Here is a 23,563-nt window from a genome sequence, read left to right as displayed (position 1 = left end):
CATCTATACTGACCTCCATCAGGTTGCAAACTGAATATATTTATTTCTGCATCTACCTCTGAAAAAATATTGGGCTTCTAGCTGTGTGTGGGACTTGTTGTATTATTCGATCTATACTGACCTCCATCAGGTTGCAAACTGAATATATTTTTTTCTGCATCTACCTCTGAAAAAATATTGGGCTTCTAGCTTTGTGTGGGTCTTGTTCTATTAATCCATCTATACTGACCTCCATCAGGTTGCAAACTGAATATATTTTTTTCTGCATCTACCTCTGAAAAAATATTGGGCTTCTAGCTGTGTGTGGGTCTTGTTCTATTAATCCATCTATACTGACCTCCATCAGGTTGCAAACTGAATATAATTTTTTTCTGTATCTAGCTCTGAAAAAATATTTGGCCTTCTAGCAGTGTGTCGGACTTTCTCTATTAGTCCATCTATACTGACCTCCATCAGGTTGCAAACTGAATATATTTTTTTCTGCATCTACCTCTGAAAAAATATTTGGCCTTCTAGTAGTGTGTCGGACTTTCTCTATTAGTCCATCTATACTGACCTCCATCAGGTTGCAAATTAAAACTAATTTTTATCTGCATCTACAGTACCTCTGAAAAAATATTTGGGCTTCTAGCTGTGTGTGGGACTTGTTGTATTAGTCCATCTATACTGACCTCCATCAGGTTGCAAACTGAATATATTTTTTTCTGCATCTACCTCTGAAAAAATATTGGGCTTCTAGCTGTGTGTGGGTCTTGTTCTATTAATCCATCTATACTGACCTCCATCAGGTTGCAAACTGAATATAATTTTTTTCTGCATCTAGCTCTGAAAAAATATTTGGCCTTCTAGTAGTGTGTCGGACTTTCTCTATTAGTCCATCTATACTGACCTCCATCAGGTTGCAAACAGAATATATTTTTTTCTGCATCTACCTCTGAAAAAATATTTGGCCTTCTAGTAGTGTGTCGGACTTTCTCTATTAGTCCATCTATACTGACCTCCATCAGGTTGCAAATTAAAACTAATTTTTATCTGCATCTACAGTACCTCTGAAAAAATATTTGGGCTTCTAGCTGTGTGTGGGACTTGTTGTATTAGTCAATCTATACTGACCTCCATCAGGTTGCAAACTGAATATATTTTTTTCTGCATCTACCTCTGAAAAAATATTGGGCTTCTAGCTGTGTGTGGGTCTTGTTCTATTAATCCATCTATACTGACCTCCATCAGGTTGCAAACTGAATATAATATTTTTCTGCATCGAGCTCTGAAAAAATATTTGGTCTTCCAGTAGTGTGTCGGACTTTCTCTATTAGTCCATCTATACTGACCTCCATCAGGTTGCAAACTGAATATATTTTTTTCTGCATCTACCTCTGAAAAAATATTTGGCCTTCTAGTAGTGTGTCGGACTTTCTCTATTAGTCCATCTATACTGACCTCCATCAGGTTGCAAATTAAAACTAATTTTTATCTGCATCTACAGTACCTCTGAAAAAATATTTGGGCTTCTAGCTGTTTGTGGGACTTGTTGTATTAGTCCATCTATACTGACCTCCATCAGGTTGCAAACTGAATATATTTTTTTCCTGCATCTACCTCTGAAAAAATATTGGGCTTCTAGCTGTGTGTGGGTCTTGTTCTATTAATCCATCTATACTGACCTCCATCAGGTTGCAAACTGAATATAATTTTTTTCTGCATCTAGCTCTGAAAAAATATTTGGCCTTCTAGTAGTGTGTCGGACTTTCTCTATTAGTCCATCTATACTGACCTCCATCAGGTTGCAAACTGAATATAATTTTTTGTCTGCATCTAGCTCTGAAAAAATATTTGGCCTTCTAGTAGTGTGTCGGACTTTCTCTATTAGTCCATCTATACTGACCTCCATCAGGTTGCAAATTAAAACTAATTTTTATCTGCATCTGCAGTACCTCTGAAAAAATATTTGGGCTTCTAGCTGTGTGTGGGACTTGTTGTTTTAGTCCATCTATACTGACCTCCATCAGGTTGCAAATTCAAAATAATTTTTTTCTGCATCTAACCCAGCCAATAGTTTTGGCCTAATACCACAGTTTGGCCACTCAGCTCTGCTCGGTTACCATCCATTGTTTTTTTGTGCAAACAACTCCAGAGTTGTGAATTAGTTAACCACCAATATGAGTGGAAAAAGGCCTGCTGCTGGTGGAAAGGGGAATAGGCGTGTTGGGAAGGGGAAAAAAGGTTGTGTCCGTGGGTAGGTGTTAAAGCAACAGTAACATCTGCAGAAGAAAGACCATCTTCCAGCCAAACTAAAATGTCTACTTCTTTTAGCGGACAATGTGATAAGATCCCTTTCTTACGGCCACGCCAATCGCTACAAATTCCAGATGAGGCACAAAAACAGCAGGTGCTTCAACGGATATCAAATGCTCCTTTAAGTGGGCTCTCCTCCACATCAACTTCAATATCACAAATACTCCAGTCCTCAAAGGTGTCACCCAAATCGCACTTGCTTCCTCACAGCTCCCAAATCTCCAGCTGCCCGTCTGAGTATGAGGTAGAACAGATGGTTGAGTCTGCAGAGCTGTTTACTCATACTATAGCCTGGGAATCAGAGGTCGACTCCAGCGCTTCTGTGAATCCAGACGAGGAAATGATCTGCACTGATGCCCAGAATCTTTATGAGTCGGATCCAGGACCAGACGCAGAAGGTTCTGACCATAATGTAGACCCTCATTCCCAAACTGTAACTCCTGTTGGTGGAGACAATGAGGAAGACGATGATAAGACTCAAATACCTGATTGGAGCGACAACTTTAGTTTTTTGTCAGGGCAGGAACAGGTTGGCTCTGAGGACGACGGGTGTGATAACGCACAGGGTGATGATGATGAGGTCGGAGATCCCACTTACTGTCAACCCACAGTCAGCCAAGAGATGAGGTCAGCAGAGGAGGTGGAGGAAGATGCTAGTGACGACGAGGTCAGGTTGCGCCTTCCTGGAGAGAGACGTAGTACTGGAAGCACGTCAACAACTGCATCCTCAAACACAACTCTGCCTCTCACCACAAGTCGTGGTGGCTCTTCAGGTCGCATGGGTGCTAAGCCTTGCATAGCCTGGGCATTTTTTCAGATCGATAAAGATGACCCAACTCGTGTTATCTGTAACATTTGTCAGCAAAAGCTAAGTAGAGGCCAAAAAATACATAGTTTGAGTACTTCATGCATGAACCGGCACATGGACATGAAGCATAAGTTGCAGTGGGAAGCTCAGTGTGCTACAATGCGGCCTAGCCGGCCGGGCCACCCACCGTCTGCCATATCTTGTGCATCCGCGGCCTCTTCATCCTCTGTGACTGGGGGGACAGCAGTCACACCTGTTTTGGGGCGCAGACCTGCCACCTCTTTACCCGCAACAGCCAGCGTGATTGGCAGGTCATCATTTTCTTTGGAGGTGGTAACACCAGCTGGTGTTGAGCGCTGTCCGACATCGATAGCACCACCTTTGGATCAAGGCAACCTAACATGTCCGCCTGCATCTTCCTCACAGACCGGCAGTTTGCCGGGGACACCCTTATCAACCCCGTCTAAGCACAATAGCCAGCCCTCGGTCCCTCAGATGTGGACAAGTAAAAGACCATTTCCTCCTAGCCATGAGAAAGCTAAGAGGTTGAATTTCACCATCTGCAAGCTCTTTGCTACAGAAATGCTGCCTTTCCGCCTGGTGGACACAGAGGATTTTCGAGACCTTATGTCCGTCGCAGTGCCCCAGTACCAGATGCCCAGTCGGCAATACTTCTCAAAGAAAGGTGTGCCTGCGCTCCACCAGCATGTCGCACATAACATCACCGCTTCTTTGAGAAACTCTGTGTGTGACAGGGTGCATTTCACCACAGACACTTGGACGAGTAGGCATGGACAGGGGCGTTACATGTCGCTGACTGGGCACTGGGTAACTATGGTGACAGCAGGACAAGGGGCTGCTGTCCAAGTCTTGCCGTCCCCACGAGTTGTGCGTCAATCCTCTTTATGTCAAAGTTCCTCCACTGCTTCTGCCTCCTCAACCTCCTCTCGGTCTTCCACCTGCACCCAAAGCCTGTCTGGTCATGCCACAAGCTTTCTAACTGCGCAGAAGGGATCCTGCACACCTCCTTACTATGCTGGCAGTAGGGCTCAACGTCATCAGGCGGTTTTTACGTTGAAATGTCTGGGAAATGTGAGTCACACAGCTGAGGAGTTGTGGTCAGCTCTGGAGAACCAATTTCATGAATGGTTGTCTCCACTGGACCTGAAACCAGGGAAGGCCGTGTGCGACAATGCTGTAAACCTGGGTGCGGCCCTTCGCCGGGGCAATGTCACACACGTGCCTTGTATGGCTCACGTGTTGAACCTGGTTGTCCAGCAATTTTTAGCCCACTATCCCAGACTAGATAGCCTTCTGCAGAGGGCACGGTCGCTGTGTGCTCACTTCCGCCATTCGCATCCCGCAGCTCAGCGACTTACATCTCTACAGAAGTCGTTGGGCCTGCCACTTCACCGGCTAAAATGCGATGTGCCTACCCGGTGGAATTCAACTCTGCACATGTTGCAGCGACTGTGGCAGCACCGACAAGCCCTGGTGCAATACGTTCTGATGTATAGCCTGGGCCAACGAGATTCAGAGGTGGGGCAAATCACGCTGGAGGAGTGGTCTCAGATCAGGGACCTATGCACCCTTCTGCACAGTTTTGAAATGGCGATGAAGATGTTTAGTGCTGACGATGCCATTATCAGCATGACTATTCCGGTGATTTACATGCTGGAGCACATGTTAAACAGAATTCGGAGTCAGGTGGAGGCACAAGAGGAGGTGGAGGAAGTAGAGGAGGAGGAGTTGTATGCGGAAGGGCTAACATCTGCAAGGTCCAGACGGTCGGCAGCACCAAGGCGGCAGGCATGTGAGGGTGGGGGAGATGGTTTTACCAGGGCGCATGGTAGCAGCCAAACTAGTGAGGAAGGTGCAGGAGCCCAGGAAGAAGTGGAGGACGAACTGATGGAAGACTCATCAGATGAGGGAGACCTTGATCACATTTATGTTGTGCGAGGTTGGGGGGAGAGGACAGAGGAAGGAAGCATGATTGTTACCTCGCCACCAACACAGCAGGGACTTGGTGCTCCTGGATGCGCAACACACATGAGTGCCTTCTTGCTGCACTACCTGCAACATGACCCTCGAATTGTGAGAATTAGAAATAATCCTGACTACTGGGTTGCCACACTGTTAGATCCCCGGTACAAAAGTAAATTTGCAGAAATTATTCCTGCCATAGAAAGGGATGCACGCATGCAGGAGTATCAGCAGTGACTGTTGCAGAATCTTACATGTGCTTTTCCACAAAATACGAGTGGTGCACGTAGTGAATCTCACAGTTCCAACTTGCCAACCGTGGGACCGTCAAGTGTTCAGCACTCAAACCGTAACAGAACCACAGTATCTGCTGGTAACATCAATTTTGCGGAATCATTTCACCACTTTTTTAGCCCATCCTTTGCAAGGCCACAGGAGACAAGAAGTCTGACACATAGTCAACGCCTAGAGACGATGGTACAGGAGTTTCTCCAAGTAAACATTGAAGCCACGACTGTGTCACTGGACCCTTGCTCTTTTTGGGCTTCCAATCTGGATAAATGGCCGGAGCTAGCCACTTACGCCTTGGAGATCTTGTCATGCCCCGCAGCCAGCGTTCTGTCTGAATGTGTGTTCAGCGCTGCTGGTGGTGTGCTGACAGATAAGCGCACGCGGCTCTCCACTGATAATGTAGACAGACTCACGTTCATAAAGATGAACAAATCATGGATCCGAAACGTCTTTTCTACCCCTGTGTCATCCTGGGGAGAGTAAAAGCTTGATGATTGGTTAAAATCACCCTACCAACCGTTTTAAGCTTTCAAATTACTAATCATGTTTATCTGTATCTTGACTGGAAAATAATTTGGGCTTTGTAGCAGTGTGCAGCACTGATCCTATTAGGCCATCTATACTAAAGCTTCACCAGATTTAAAATTAAAAATAATTTTTAGCTGCATCTAGCCCGGAAAATAATTTTGGGGCTCCGAGATGCGCAAGGCACATAAGTGCCTTCTTGCTGCACTACCTGCAGCATGACCCTCATATTGTCAGAATTCGAAGTAATCATGACTACTGGGTTGCCACACTCTTAGATCCCCCAAACTTTTCGATCAACCTTTTCATTTTAATAAAGACCAAAAAAATGGTCATTTTTGAAATTATAAGCATTAGCAGGTTGTTAGAAACTGAAATCAAACAGTTTTCAACTCAAAACTTTATTCTAGGTGATGTTACATTTTCACATAGGACCCCTTGTTCGAAAGGAGCTTCTGAACTCTCTCGTCCATTGAATTTGTCAGGTTTTGGATGGTTTCTGCTTCAATTGTTTTGCATGAGGACAGAATACCCTCCCAGAGCTGTTGCTTAGATGTGAACTGCCTCCCGCCATCATAGACACTCCTTTTAATGATGCTCCAAAGGTTCTGAATGGGGTAGAGGTCAGGGGAGCATGGGGGTCACACCATAAGTTTGTCCCCTTTTATGCCCATATCAGCCAGAGATGCAGATGTTTTATGTGCAGCATGAGATGGTGCATTATCATGCAGAAAAATGATCTTGCTGTGAAATACACGGTTCTTCTTCTTGAACCATGGCAGGAAGTGCTGTTTGAGAAAATCCACATACATTATGGAGTTCATCTTTAGCGCCTTCAGGGATCCTAAAGGGGCCGACAATCTCTCTCCCCATGATTCCAGCCCAAAACATTACTCCACCTCCTCCTTGTTGGCGCTGTAGCCGTGTTTGCGTGGGGTGTCCATCAACCAGCCATCCTCCACTCCATCCATCTGGACCATCGAGCGCTGCACGGCACTCATCCATGAACAAAACAGTTTTGAAATCAGTCTTCATGTAATGTTTGGCCCACTGGAGCCGTTTCTGCTTGTGTGAAGTGGATAGAGGAGGTCGACAGGATGGCGCATGCACAGCTGCAAACCTCTGAAGGACCCTGCATCTTGTTGTTCGGGGGACGTTGGAGGCACAAGCAGCTTCAAAAACTTGTCTGCTGCTATGACAAGGCTTTCTTGCCGCTGCTCTTTCAACCTGACGTAATTGCCTGTAGGAAAGAGTCCTCAATTTGCCCTTATCAGCACGCACACGTGTGTACTGTGAATCAGCTACATACTTCTTGATTGCCAAGACACTTCATCCTGATCATCGCACAATGTTGATTGTAGTCATGCCTTGACCTAAACACTCCACAATTTGTTGCTTCTCAGCAGCCGACACATCCTTTTTCTTTCCCATTTTGGCAGAAAATGTAGGCTGCTTAATAATGTGAGAGAGCCTTCTTAAGTAGTCTTGCCTTTCATTGGACACACCTGCCAAACTAATTAGCACAGGTGTCTGCAATTGCTTACAGTGATATAAAGAGCCCTGACACACATCACCATCAATGAGTTTAACTGACAAACAAACAAATTCTTCCCTTATCACTCCTAAACACTTTTTGCATAATAATTTGGAACGCAGTGTACATGTGCTTTTCCACAAAACACCAGTGGTTCACGTAGTGAATCTTACAGTTCTAACTTGCCAACCGTGGTCTGTATGGAGTTGTTCAATAAAGGGCCCAAAATTAAGATAACATAGATGGGAGAGGTCTCTATGAATAGGAATTCCTAAGTATTTGATACCCTGTGAGGGCCAGGCAAAGGGAAAGTTGGACTGGATGGAATCCTATATGGATTTGGGGAGGACGACATCGAGGGCCTCAGACTTCGCTGCATTGATTTTAAAATTTTACCATGTAACAAAGTGATCTATTTCAGCCATAACAGCATGGATGGATATATGTGATTGAGTGATATATACTAGGACATCATCAGCAAATAGAGAGCACTTGTACTCGGTGCCTCCCACCTCAATCCACCTAATATTGGGGTTATGGCGAATTGATGAGAGCAGGTGCTCCGTCACTAGGATGTATAAGAGAGGGGACAGAGGACATCACTGCCTTGTCCCATTGGTGATTGTGAAAGGTGATGAAAATATTCTGACGCACCCCCTGGGCCTTGGGACACCCGGAGCCGGACCCTTTTTGGTGGATGCTGGTGGTTGTAGTCTTCGTGGCGGCGACCCAGTTCCGTGGCTCAGGGCGGTCAAACCAGTGGCGGAACTATTTATGTGGTTTTGATGTTTAAATGTCCGACTACGCCACCCGTGGATTGCGGTCAGAGTGAACCGCCGCTACAGGGCAGACCGCTGAGGCTGGTGTTGTGGGTGCAGCAGAGCGTAGCATAACTCCCCACGGGAGGAGTATAGCCTCAGGGCAGTGTATGCGGAGGATGGGGGTGATGGTGCAGGGCAGCAGCAGTAACGACACGGAGTCAGTGATGCAGTTCAGGGCCTTTACTCACAGTTCTTATTATCCAGACCACGTCTGCAGGTAACGGCTGCCCACGTCGTACTGTGCTCACCAGGTGAGGGGCTCAGACAACTCCCAGATAACTTTGGAGTACTTCACAGGACCCCCTTTGTGTGTCCTTTGTCTGGCCTTTCTTACCAACACTTCTGTTCGGCTGCCTCGGGCCTCCTCTTGGTAAACTTGGCGCCAGTTTCCCTGACCCTATGTGGTGCCTTCCTAGCGGGTGTAGCGAGGGGCTGCGCCACATAAAATGTCAGAGCCTCCGGTTTCTAGCTGAGGGTCGTGTCCTGCCTCCACTAGTTCGGGGACCGGTCTCCCCCTTTGGCCTGACCCCTCCACGCAGGTGGATTCGGGCGTGCGGTGGCGACTCGCCCGTCCGCACCCCTGGGATCCCTTCATTCCTCGTTCCTGGAGCCTTCTCCGCTCCTCTTCCTTCCTTCTCCCTCTTCCAGGCCTGGGCCTCTGTTACTAGGCCCGCCTCTGGAGCAGAGCTCATGCAGAGCCCCTGCTCCCTGCCACTTCTGCTCAGACTTCTCTGCACTGAACTAAGATGGTGCCCACCTTTTATACTCCCTTCTCAATGCACCCAGGAACTGCTTCCTCCCTGCTCCTGCACTACAGGGTTCCCCTTCCTCAGTGTTCCCTCCCCCCACTCCAGCCAGGGACAGGGACTGTCGTGCCCATCTCAGGGGCATATTGGTCGCCCTGCCCCACGGCAATGTGGTGTAATGCATGCAGGTGTCGGGTCCTGATCCACACTCCATCATTACCTGAGAGTGAGATATCACACCTCTGGGTGAGGTGCAATACGTCTGTAGCAACCGAGCCCTCAGGGTGCTACAGTTCCATTTATCTTCAGCCTAGGTGACGTATTGCGATACAGGGCCGTGATTTTGGCTATAAAAGGGTCCCCTAGACCCCTACCCCAAGATTTTTAAGAGAATCATATATGGCGTGCCAGGAGACTCTATGGAATGCTTTCTCAGCATCCAACGAGAGTATCTAATTACAAATTTTTAACTGCATCTAGCCCAGGAAATACTTTGTGCCTAGTAGCAGTGTCTGCTAGTCAGCGGATTATCCCGGCTGTTAAGCAAGCTGCACCACCTGTAGTTTAGACACTTAATTTTTTCAAAGGAAATGCTTCGGGACCATGGGATACTTGGTGAAGAGCATCAGGAGGCACCCCAAGGCATAGGGGCTGGGACTGGCAGTAGGATGCATTGCGGTGGACAGCCGAGCTCGATCCTTATAAAAGCTTTTTAACTGCAGCAGCTTTAGTGGATGCTACTGGAGCTGGAATTACCGCGGCTGCTGGCATGAGACTTGCCCTCCAATAGATCCTTGTAAATGGATTTAAAGTGTATTCATTCAAATTAGAGAGACAATTTAAATTAAAAAGCTTAGAGCTGCCTTCACCACAGGGGGGCTCGCTCGACCCACCAGCGGACAGGCACCAGTATTGGGAGAGGGGGGCTGGCCGTCAGGGTTCACCGCGGCTCTGGCACAAACCCGGCGACACGGAGGTGGCACGGGCAGGAGCGGACTGGCCGTGTCGGCTTCTCACTTTTTGGATTTTAGAAGGGCATGACATGCCTATATCTGTGTCTCCCCCTCCTTTTACTCCTCCACCTCTTTTATTTTCGCATGACTATATGTACTTGTCACTTTTCCATGTGTTAGTTATGTCTTCTGAGCAGTTTGTCAGCTTTTGGACACCTTTGAAGGTGTTTTCTATGTGTTTCTATGTGTTTTTGTTTGCCTGCCATTGGTTTTAACGGTGTTCGAAGGTGTTCGACGAACAGTTCGACGAACAGTTCGGCGAACACACGGGTGTTCGACGAACCGAACCGAACTCGAACACTACGGGGGTGGCTCAACACTAGTCCTTGAGGCAAATCTTAAATGTCCTGAATTTGTGCTTTCACAAAAGACTTCTGGGAACATCAAATAGTTTCTTTGTGCATATGTTAGTTGTTGCTTTGGCATCGGAAAAATACTGTGGATAGGAAAATGAGAGGGACTATTTCATCTCTATGTGTTCTCTGTCCCTATTAGGGCAGAGATTGAACCTCCTAAGGTGTTGTCGAGGAAGATTCCTAGAAACCGAATTACCAGTAAGTCTAATTTCAGATTTTTCTACCTCAGCAATCAATGGACTATAAATATACTTAAGAAACAAAAGCTAAAAGAGCAGATGAACATAGTTTAACAAGTCTGAAATGCACATGTGATACTGACATCAAAGTTTCACCACATTTTGGGACAAATGTTTTCACTTTCAACATTAACAATCAGTAGAATATTTTCTCTAAATTTGCATCTCCTTTCTTCACTCCAATTGTTTCCACCTAAGAAAAAATAAAGCTTGATGCAACATTATGCTTACAAATTGTGTTTTATGCTCAATCATCACCTGTCCTACAGAGACACAGTCAGAATTACCCTGGCGAATTGAGTAAATTTGAAAATGTAAAAAAAATGCACAATTGCTGTTTTTATCTATTCATTCACAAAGAATTAATGTAAGTTCTTAAATATGTACGCAAAATAGCGGGACTTTCAAATATAGATAATCTTGCAAAAACAAATCAAAGTAACAATAAATACATCCAGTTGTGACTTCTACATTGTGTTGAACACTCCTGAATCTAAATGTGTCCTTTCGAAATAGCTCAGTTGGGAAAGCGTTAGATTGGAGATCTAAAGGTCCCGGGTTTGTGCAAAAGTTTTCTTCTTCACCCATTAAATTTTAAGCAGAAAATAAACAAAGCATATGGACTGACTGTTTACAGAGAATGTAAAAGTCCTAATCATTATAACTATCTACAGGAAATAAAATGATAGAAACTTGAGAACTGAACACTTTTAACTTTTGAGGAAAATAATATTTTTTGTAATTTTTCCTTCATTCTGGACATCATCACTTTGTTTTATTTTAGTTTAACTTAGCTGTATGAGGATTTATAGGAAACCTGATAGCTAATACGGGCAGCATGTGTCAGACACTAGCTGAATGATTTCAGCCATTTATGTTTGACTATGAATCGCTGTGGCATTACTGAGACAAATATGCTTAAAAAATATGCCAGGAACAAAACTATTTGGGGAAAAAGCCAGGAAGGCAAAAAACACAAGCCCCAACTCAGGACCGTCATCTTTCATTCTAAAAAAAGGGGTTTCCACGTTAATGGTAAGACAAAGAATCCACAGATTTGGCATTTCTCTAGCGAGGAGAGCCCACTTAAAATGTATGGGGTGCTTGTCTCCATAAGCGCAAGCTGGGCAATAAGCTGGCTTATTTGCAATTCTGGATGTTGCAGAGTGAAAACACCTGTTGGACAAAAATAGTAATTGCCGGTGTTGATGAATTCATTGTGAGGAGTAATTTATAAAATGGGATCACTTTGGAGGGGTTTTTGCTGTTTTGGTACTTTTTGAACTCCGCAAATGTCACCCTCAAAATATTCTTGCAAAATCTCCATTCCCAAAACCCAAATAGCGCTCTTACTTTCAAAGCCCTGCTGTGTGACCAAACAGTAGTTTCTGAAGACATATGGGGCATCACCGTATTTCAATGAAATTGTGCAACTTTAGATATTTTCACAAGATAAACTAAATACATATTGACCTAAATTTACCATTAATATAAAGTACAATGTGTTACAAAATAACAATATCAGAATCACGGGGATATGTTAAGCATTCCAGTGTTATTGCCACATAAAGTGATACATGTCAGATTGAAAAAACGATGCTTGGTCATGAAGCTCTAAATTGGCTGTAACTAATAGGTTACAAATCAATATTAAACTAAAAGAAATCATGGTATATTTCATTTCATCACAAGTGATGCCCATCTGTCTACTGCTTAGCTTAGAAAGAGTTAAATTACAAAAGCCGGAAGAAGTCAGGATGGCCGATTGGTCTAAAGTGCTCTGTTAAGGTCACAGTCCCTCCTGGAGGTGTGGGTTTGAATCTCACTTCTGACATTAGCATTTTCTTTCAAGAAATTGTACAGCTTCACTCCTGTTACTGATCAGTTGGGGTTCCGCTCCATTGGTGGCAATCTCAAATCGAAAACTAAAAGCGATGGGACTTAGCAAAACCAATTCTCAACGTTGGCACTTTGGCAGTATTCCTGGGGGTCCTTGAGGAAAATCTTAAATGTCCTGAATTTGTGCTTTCACTAAAGACTTCTGGGAACATCAAATAGTTTCATTGTGCATATGTTAGTTGTTGCTTTGGCATCGGAAAAATACTGTGGATAGGAAAATGGGAGGAAATATTTCATCTCTATGTGTTCTCTGTCCCTATTAGGGCAGAGAGTGAACTTCCTAAGGTGCTGTCGTGGAAGATTCCTAGAAACCGAATTACCAGTAAGTCTAATTTCAGATTTTTCTACCTCAGGCATCAATAGACTATAAATATACTTAATAAACAAAAGCTAAAAGAGCAGATGAACATAGTTTAACAAGTCTGAAATGCGCATGTGATACTGACATAAAAGTTTCACCACATTTTGGGACAAATGTTTTCACTTTCAACATTAACAATCAGTAGAATATTTTCTCTAAATTTGCATCTCTTTTCTTCACTCCAATTGTTTGCACCTAAGAAGAAAATAAAGCTTGATGCAACATTATGCTTACAAATAGTGTTTTATGCTCAATCATCACCTGTCCTACAAAGACACATTCAGAATTACCCTGGCGAATTGAGTAAATTTGAAAATGTAAAAAAAATGCAGAATTGCTGTTTTTTCTATTCATACACAGAGAATTTATGTAAGTTCTTAAATATGTACGCAAAATAGCGGGACTTTCAAATATAGATAATCTTGCAAAAGCAAGTCAAAGTAAAAATAAATACATCCAGTTGTGACATCTACAGTGTGTTGAACATTCCTGAAACTACATGTGTCCTGCCGAAATAGGTCAGTTGGGAGAGCGTTAGACTGAAGATCTAAAGGTCCCAGGGTCAATCCTGAGTTTTGGCAAAAGTTTTTTTCTTCACCCATTAAATTTTCTGCAGAAAATAAACAAAGCATATGGACTGACTGTTTACAGAGAATGTAAAAGTCCTAATCATTATAACTATCTACAGGAAATAAAATGATAGAAACTTGAGAACTGAACACTTTTAACTTTTGAGGAAAATAATATTTTTTGTAATTTTTCCTTCATTCCGGACGTCATCACTTTGTTTTATTTTAGTTTGACTTAGCTGTATGAGGATTTAAAGGAAACCTGATAGCTAATACGGGCAGCATGTATCAGACACTAGCTGAATGATTTCAGCCATTTATGTTTGACTATGAATCGCTGTGGCATTACTGAGACAAATATGCTTCAAAAATATGCCAGGAACAAAGCTGTTTGGGGAAAAAGCCAGGAAGGCAAAAAACACAAGCCCCAACTCAAGACCATCATCTTTCATTCTAAAAATATCGGTTTCCACGGTAATGGTAAGACAAAGAATCCACAGATTTGGCATTTCTCTAGCGAGGAGAGCCCACTTAAAATGTATGGGGTGCTTGTCTCCATAAGCGCAAGCTGGGCACTAAACTGGCTTATTTGCAATTCTAGATGTTGCAGAGTGAAAACACCTGTTGGACAAAAATAGTAATTGCCGGTGTTGATGAATTCATTGTGAGGAGTAATTTATAAAATGGGATCACTTTGGAGGGGTTTCTGCTGTTTTGGTGCTTTTGGAACTCCACAAATGTCACCCTCAAAATATTCTTGCAAAATCTGCATTCCCAAAACCCAAATAGCGCTCTTACTTTCAAAGCCCTGCTGTGTGACCAAACAGTAGTTTCTGAAGACATATCCGCATCACCACATTTCAATGAAATTGTACAACTTTAGATATTTTCACAAGAAAAACTAAATATATATTGACCTAAATTTACCATTAATATAAAGTACAATGTATTACAAAATAACACTATCAGAATCAAGGGGATATGTTAAGCATTCCAGTGTTATTGCCACATAAAGTGATACATGTCAGATTTAAAAAACGGTGCTTGGTCATGAAGCTCAAAATTGCTGTAACTAATAGGTTACAAATCAATATTGAAATAAAATAAATCATGGTATATTTCCTTTCATCACAAGTAATGCTCATCTTTCTACTGCTTAGCTTAGAAAGAGTTAAATTAAAACAGCCAGAAGAAGTCAGGATGGCCAAGCGGTCTAAGGCGTTGCGTTTAGGTCACAGTCTCTCCTGAAGCTGTGGGTTCGAATCCCACTTCTGACCTTAGTATTTTCTTTCAAGAAATTGTACAGCTTCATTCCTGTTACTGATCAGTTGGGGTTCCGCTCTATTGGTGGCAATATCAAATCGAAAACTAAAAGTGATGGGGCTTAGCAAAACCAATTCTCAATGTTTGCACTTTGGCAGTATTCTTGGGCGTCCTTGACGCAAATCTTAAATGTCCTGAATTTGTGCTTTCACTAAAGACTTCTGGGAACATCAAATAGTTTCTTTGTGCATATGTTAGTTGTTGCTTTGGCATCGGAAAAATACTGTGGATAGGAAAATGGGAGGAAATATTTCATCTCTATGTGTTCTCTGTCCCTATTAGGGCAGAGAGTGAACTTCCTAAGGTGCTGTCGTGGAAGATTCCTAGAAACCGAATTACCAGTAAGTCTAATTTCAGATTTTTCTACCTCAGGCATCAATAGACTATAAATATACTTAATAAACAAAAGCTAAAAGAGCAGATGAACATAGTTTAACAAGTCTGAAATGCGCATGTGATACTGACATAAAAGTTTCACCACATTTTGGGACAAATGTTTTCACTTTCAACATTAACAATCAGTAGAATATTTTCTCTAAATTTGCATCTCTTTTCTTCACTCCAATTGTTTGCACCTAAGAAGAAAATAAAGCTTGATGCAACATTATGCTTACAAATAGTGTTTTATGCTCAATCATCACCTGTCCTACAAAGACACATTCAGAATTACCCTGGCGAATTGAGTAAATTTGAAAATGTAAAAAAAATGCAGAATTGCTGTTTTTTCTATTCATACACAGAGAATTTATGTAAGTTCTTAAATATGTACGCAAAATAGCAGGACTTTCAAATATAGATAATCTTGCAAAAGCAAGTCAAAGTAAAAATAAATACATCCAGTTGTGACATCTACAGTGTGTTGAACATTCCTGAAACTACATGTGTCCTGCCGAAATAGGTCAGTTGGGAGAGCGTTAGACTGAAGATCTAAAGGTCCCAGGGTCAATCCTGAGTTTTGGCAAAAGTTTTTTTCTTCACCCATTAAATTTTCTGCAGAAAATAAACAAAGCATATGGACTGACTGTTTACAGAGAATGTAAAAGTCCTAATCATTATAACTATCTACAGGAAATAAAATGATAGAAACTTGAGAACTGAACACTTTTAACTTTTGAGGAAAATAATATTTTTTTGTAATTTTTCCTTCATTCTGGACGTCATCACTTTGTTTTATTTTAGTTTGACTTAGCTGTATGAGGATTTAAAGGAAACCTGATAGCTAATACGGGCAGCATGTATCAGACACTAGCTGAATGATTTCAGCCATTTATGTTTGACTATGAATCGCTGTGGCATTACTGAGACAAATATGCTTCAAAAATATGCCAGGAACAAAGCTGTTTGGGGAAAAAGCCAGGAAGGCAAAAAACACAAGCCCCAACTCAGGACCATCATCTTTCATTCTAAAAATATCGGTTTCCACGGTAATGGTAAGACAAAGAATCCACAGATTTGGCATTTCTCTAGCGAGGAGAGCCCACTTAAAATGTATGGGGTGCTTGTCTCCATAAGCGCAAGCTGGGCACTAAACTGGCTTATTTGCAATTCTAGATGTTGCAGAGTGAAAACACCTGTTGGACAAAAATAGTAATTGCCGGTGTTGATGAATTCATTGTGAGGAGTAATTTATAAAATGGGATCACTTTGGAGGGGTTTCTGCTGTTTTGGTGCTTTTGGAACTCCACAAATGTCACCCTCAAAATATTCTTGCAAAATCTGCATTCCCAAAACCCAAATAGCGCTCTTACTTTCAAAGCCCTGCTGTGTGACCAAACAGTAGTTTCTGAAGAAATATCCGCATCACCACATTTCAATGAAATTGTACAACTTTAGATATTTTCACAAGAAAAACTAAATATATATTGACCTAAATTTACCATTAATATAAAGTACAATGTATTACAAAATAACACTATCAGAATCAAGGGGATATGTTAAGCATTCCAGTGTTATTGCCACATAAAGTGATACATGTCAGATTTAAAAAACGGTGCTTGGTCATGAAGCTCAAAATTGGCTGTAACTAATAGGTTACAAATCAATATTGAAATAAAATAAATCATGGTATATTTCCTTTCATCACAAGTAATGCTCATCTTTCTACTGCTTAGCTTAGAAAGAGTTAAATTAAAACAGCCAGAAGAAGTCAGGATGGCCAAGCGGTCTAAGGCGTTGCGTTTAGGTCACAGTCTCTCCTGAAGCTGTGGGTTCGAATCCCACTTCTGACCTTAGTATTTTCTTTCAAGAAATTGTACAGCTTCATTCCTGTTACTGATCAGTTGGGGTTCCGCTCTATTGGTGGCAATATCAAATCGAAAACTAAAAGTGATGGGGCTTAGCAAAACCAATTCTCAATGTTTGCACTTTGGCAGTATTCTTGGGGGTCCTTGACGCAAATCTTAAATGTCCTGAATTTGTGCTTTCACTAAAGACTTCTGGGAACATCAAATAGTTTCTTTGTGCATATGTTAGTTGTTGCTTTGGCATCGGAAATATACTGTGGATAGGAAAATGGGAGGAAATATTTCATCTCTATGTGTTCTCTGTCCCTATTAGGGCAGAGAATGAACCTCCTAAAGTGCTGTCGTGGAAGATTCCTAGAAACCGAATTACCAGTAAGTCTAATTTCAGATTTTTTTACCTCAGGCATCAATAGACTATAAATATACTTAATAAACAAAAGCTAAAAGAGCAGATGAACATAGTTTAACAAGTCTGAAATGCGCATGTGATACTGACATAAAAGTTTCACCACATTTTGGGACAAATGTTTTCACTTTCAACATTAACAATCAGTAGAATATTTTCTCTAAATTTGCATCTCTTTTCTTCACTTAAAATTGTTTGCACCTAAGAAGAAAATAAAGCTTGATGCAACATTATGCTTACAAATTGTGTTTTATGCTCAATCATCACCTGTCCTACAAAGACACATTCAGAATTACCCCGGCGAATTGAGTAAATTTGAAAATGTAAAAAAAATGCAGAATTGCTGTTTTTTCTATTCATACACAGAGAATTTATGTAAGTTCTTAAATATGTACGCAAAATAGCGGGACTTTCAAATATAGATAATCTTGCAAAAACAAGTCAAAGTAAAAATAAATACATCCAGTTGTGACATCTACAGTGTGTTGAACATTCCTGAATCTAATTGTGTCCTGCCGAAATAGGTCAGTTGGGATAGCGTTAGACTGAAGATCTAAAGGTCTCAGGGTCAATCCTGGGTTTTGGCAAAAGTTTTTTTCTTCACCCATTAAATTTTAAGCAGAAAATAAACAAAGTATATGGACTGACTGTTTACAGAGAATGTAAAAGTCCTAATCATTATAACTATCTACAGGAAATAAAATGATAGAAACTTGAGAACTGAACACTTTTAACTTTTGAGGAAAATAATATTTTTTTGTAATTTTTCCTTCATTCTGGATGTCATCACTTTGTTTTATTTTAGTTTGACTTAGCTGTATAAGGATTTAAAGGAAACCTGATAGCTAATACGGGCAGCATGTATCAGACACTAGCTGATTGATTTCAGCCATTTATGTTTGACTATGAATCGCTGTGCCATTACTGAGACAAATATGCTTCAAAAACATGCCAGGAACAAAGCTGTTTGGGGAAAAAGTCAGGAAGGCAAAAAACACAAGCCGCAACTCAGGACCGTCATCTTTCATTCTAAAAATAGGGGTTTCCATGGTAATGGTAAGACAAAGAATCCACAGATTTGGCATTTCTCTAGCAAGGAGAGCCCACTTAAAATGTATGGGGTGCTTGTCTCCATAAGCGCAAGCTGGGCACTAAACTGGCTTATTTGCAATTCTAGATGTTGCAGAGTGAAAACACCTGTTGGACAAAAATAGTAATTGCCGGTGTTGATGAATTCATTGTGAGGAGTAATTTATAAAATGGGATCACTTTGGAGGGGTTTCTGCTGTTTTGGTACTTTTGGAACTCCGCAAATGTCACCCTCAAAATATTCTTGCAAAATCTGCATTCCCAAAACCCAAATAGCGCTCTTACTTTCAAAGCCCTGCTGTGTGACCAAACAGTAGTTTCTGAAGACATATGGGCATCACCACATTTCAATGAAATTGTACAACTTTAGATATTTTCACAAGAAAAACTAAATATATATTGACCTAAATTTACCATTAATATAAAGTACAATGTGTTACAAAATAACACTATCAGAAGCACGGGGATATGTTAAGCATTCCAGTGTTATTGCCACATAAAGTGATACATGTCAGATTTAAAAAACGGTGCTTGGTCATGAAGCTCAAAATTGGTTGTAACTAATAGGTTACAAATCAATATTAAAATAAAATAAATCATGGTATATTTCCTTTCATCACAAGTAATGCTCATCTTTCTACTGCTTAGCTTAGAAAGAGTTAAATTAAAAAAGCCAGAAGAAGTCAGGATGGCCGAGCAGTCTAAGGCGCTGCGTTTAGGTCGCAGTCTCTCCTGGAGGTGTGGGTTCGAATCCTACTTCTGACATTAACATTTTCTTTCAAGAAATTGTACAGCTTCACTCCTGTTACTGATTAGTTGGGGGTCCGCTCCATTGGTGGCAATCTCAAATCAAAAACTAAAAGTGATGGGGCTTAGCAAAACCAATTCTCAACGTTGGCACTATGGCAGTATTCTTGGGGGTCCTTGAGGCAAATCTTAAATGTCCTGAATTTGTGCTTTCACTAAAGACTTCTGGGAACATCAAATAGTTTCATTGTGCATATGTTAGTTGTTGTTTTGGCACCAGAAAAATACTGTGGATAGGAAAATGGGAGGGACTATTTCATCTCTATGTGTTCTCTGTCCCTATTAGGGCAGAGAGTGAACCTCCTATGGTGCTGTCGTGGAAGATTCCTAGAAACCGAATTACCAGTAAGTCTAATTTCAGATTTTTTTACCTCAGGCATCAATAGACTATAAATATCCTTAATAAACAAAAGCTAAAAGAGCAGATGAACATAGTTTAACAAGTCTGAAATGTGCATGTGATACTGACATCAAAGTTTCACCACATTTTGGGACAAATGTTTTCACTTTCAACATTAGCAATCAGTAGAATATTTTCTCTAAATTTGCATCTCCTTTCTTCACTTCAATTGTTTGCACCTAAGAAAAAAATAAGGCTTGATGCAACATTATGCTTACAAATTGTGTTTTATGCTCAATCATCACCTGTCCTACAGAGACACAGTCAGAATTACCCTGGCGAATTGAGTAAATTTGAAAATGTAAAAAAATGCAGAATTGCTGTTTTTTTCTATTCATTCACAAAGAATTAATGTAAGTTCTTAAATATGTGCGCAAAATAGCTGGACTTTCAAATATAGATAATCTTGCAAAAACAAATCAAAGTAAAAATAAATACATCCAGTTGTGACATCTACAGTGTGTTGAACATTCCTGAATCTAATTGTGTCCTGCCGAATAGCTCAGTTGGGAGAGCGTTAGACTGAAGATCTAAAGGTACATGGTTCAATCCTGGGTTTCTGCAAAAGTTTTTTTCTTCACCCATTAAATTTTAAGCAGAAAATAAACAAAGCATATGGACTGACTGTTTACAGAGAATGTAAAAGTCCTAATCATTATAACTATCTACAGGAAATAAAATGATAGAAACTTGAGAACTGAACACTTTTAACTTTTGAGGAAAATAATATTTTTTGTAATTTTTCCTTCATTCCGGACGTCATCACTTTGTTTTATTTTAGTTTGACTTAGCTGTATGAGGATTTAAAGGAAACCTGATAGCTAATACGGGCAGCATGTATCAGACACTAGCTGAATGATTTCAGCCATTTATGTTTGACTATGAATCGCTGTGGCTTTTCTGAGACAAATATGCTTCAAAAATATGGCAGGAACAAAGCTGTTTGGGGAAAAAGCCAGGATAGCAAAAAACACAAGCCCTAACTCAGGACCGTCATCTTTCCTTCTAAAAAATAGGGGTTTCCACGTTAATGGTAAGACAAAGAATCCACAGATTTGGCATTTCTCTTGCGAGGAGAGCCCACTTAAAATGCATGGGGTGCTTGTCTCCATAAGCGCAAGCTGGGCACTAAACTGGCTTATTTGCAATTCTGGATGTTGCAGAGTGAAAACACCTGTTGGACAAAAATAGTAATTGCCGGTGTTGATGAATTCATTATGAGGAGTAATTTATAAAATGGGATCACTTTGGAGGGGTTTCTGCTGTTTTGGTACTTTTGGAACTCCGCAAACGTCACCCTCAAAATATTCTTGCAAAATCTGCATTCCCAAAACACAAACAGCGCTCTTACTTTCAAAGCCCTGCTGTGTGACCAAACAGTAGTTTCTGAAGACATATGGGGCATCACCGCATTTCAATGAAATTGTGCAACTTTAGATATTTTCACAAGAAAAACTAAATATATATTGACCTAAATTTACCATTAATATAAAGTACAATGTGTTACAAAATATCACTATCAGAATCACGGGGATATGTTAAGCATTCAAGTGTTATTGCCACATAAAGTGATACATGTCAGATTTAAAAAAAGGTTATGAAGCTCAAAATTGGCTGTAACTAATAGTTTACGAATCAATATTAAAATAAAAGAAATCATGGTATATTTCCTTTCATCACAAGTAATGCTCATCTTTCTACTGCTTGGCTTAGAAAGAGTTAAATTACAAAAGCCAGAAGAAGTCAGGATTAGAGATGAGCGGTGTTGGAATCGAACTGTTCGCCAATCTCAAATTCGAGCTGTTTTGAGCGGTTTTCGATCCATTCGGTGAACACGAACGATTTGAAAAAATTCAGCTTTTCGAGGTAATGTTCGGTAACTGTTCGTGCACCAAAATCATAACTGGATTTTTTCACTGTAATGCTGATAATCAATGATAATATGTATTTTGAGTGTACAGCGGGGCGGGGGGAGGGGCAGGGGATGGATCTCTGCAAAAATAATGAAGATCTCCATTTTTTTTCTCTTTCCCACATTTACAGTGGGGCGGTGCAATCTGTCAGCCTATCAGCAGCGCACACACAGAGCGAACTGCTTTTTTTCACACAAGCAAGGGCATGTGTCATTGGCTGTGTATGTCACATGTCCTTGCCCTATAAGACCCAGCCATTTTCCCCGTCGCCACCATTTTCGCACTGCTGCAGCTGCATGTTAGACGGCACGGCTGTTGCTGTGTGCGCTATACTTTCAGTGTTAATTTCAATCCAATTTTCTCAGAAATATACAGATAGCTTGGGAGTAGGGAATAGTTCTTATTGCAGTCCTTTTGAGGACTAGGTTACAGCATTTCCTATGACTTTTAACAGGCAGGTCTGTGCTCTTAAATAGACAGCTTGGGAGTAGGGACTAGTTTTAATTGCAGTCCTTTGGAGGACTAGGTTACAGCATTTCCTACGACATTTTGCCAGGCAGGTCTGTGCCAGTGCTGTGCTAGTGTTTTCACAGCATTTGGCTAAATCTAGCTAAGCAAATCCTTTTTGGCCTCTTGCAGTGTGTGTTAGTCTGTGGAGTAGCGTATCTGTGTTGCAAGCTACACCACCTGTGTATAGAATACAATTTTTTTTACTGCACCTAGCCAAGTAAAACCTTTTGGGCATAGCATCATTCTATTAGGCCATCTGTACTAAGCTCCACCAGCTTGCAAATTAGAAATAATTTTTATCTGCATCTAGCTCGGAAAATAATTTTGGGCCTGTAGCAGTGTGTGGGACTTATGGTATTAGTCCATCTATACTAAGCTCCACCAGCTTGCAATTTAGAAATAATTTTTATCTGCATCTAGCTCTGAAAATAATTTTGGGCCTGTAGCAGTGTGTGGGACTTATTCTATTAGTCCATCTATACTAACCTCCACCAGCTTGCAAATTAGAAATAATTTTTATCTGCATCTAGCTCGGAAAATAATTTGGGGCTTGTAGAAGTGTGTGGGACTTATTCTATCAGTCTATCTATACTAAGCTCCACCAGCTTGCAAATTAGAAATAATTTTTAGCTGCATCTAGCTCGGAAAATAATTTTGGGCTTGTATCAGTGTGTGGGACTTATTCTATTAGTCCATCTATACTAAACACCACCACCATTGTATGTAATTAAATTGTTTTACTGCATCTAACCCAGCCAATCCTTTTGGGCTAATACCACAGTTTGGCCACTCAGCTCTGCTCGGTTCCCATCCATCGTTTTTTGTGCAAACAACTCCAGAGTTGTCAATTAGTTAACCACCAAAATGAGTGGAAAAAGGCCTGCTGCTGGTGGAAAGGGGAATAGGCATTTTGGGAAGGGAAAAAAAGGTTGTGTCCGTGGGGTAGGTGTTAAAGCAACAGTAACATCTGCAGAAGAAAGACGATCTTCCAGCCAAACTAAGATGTCTACTTCTTTTAGAGGACAATGTGATACGATCCCTTTCTTACGGCCACGCCAATCGCTACAAATTCCAGATGAGGCACAAAATGAGCAGGTGCTTCAACGGCTATCAAGTGCTCCTTTAAGTGGGCTCTCCTCCACCTCAACTTCAACATCTCAAATACTTCAGTCCTCAGAGGTGTCACCCCAATCGCACTTGCTTCCTCACAGCTCCCAAGTCTCCAGCTGAACGTCTGAGTTTGGGGTAGATCAGATGGTTGAATCTGCAGAGCTGTTTACTAGTGTTGAGCCACCCCCGTAGTGTTCGAGTTTGTTTCGTCGAACATCCATATGTTCTATGAACTGTTCGTCGAACTGTTCGTCGAACACCGTTTAAACCAATGGCAGGTAATCAAAAACACATAGGAACGCATAGAAAACACATAGAAAAC

At 41.3% G+C, this 23,563-nt stretch overlaps 1 non-coding gene across 1 annotated transcript; it reads left to right on the top strand.

The window, feature by feature from the left end:
* The first annotated feature begins 19,183 nt into the window (after positions 1-19,183).
* Positions 19,184-19,266, top strand: TRNAL-UAG (transfer RNA leucine (anticodon UAG)). Its single transcript has one exon. It is a non-coding gene; the product is annotated as a tRNA-Leu (tRNA).
* Positions 19,267-23,563: the final 4,297 nt, after the last annotated feature.

The sequence above is a fragment of the Phyllobates terribilis genome, unplaced genomic scaffold (assembly GCF_046119375.1).
Source record: "Phyllobates terribilis strain yellow unplaced genomic scaffold, ASM4611937v1 Scaffold_12__6_contigs__length_324123572, whole genome shotgun sequence".
In the NCBI taxonomy this organism is placed as follows: Eukaryota; Metazoa; Chordata; class Amphibia; order Anura; family Dendrobatidae; genus Phyllobates; species Phyllobates terribilis.
This window is presented reverse-complemented; position numbering and strand designations above follow the sequence as displayed.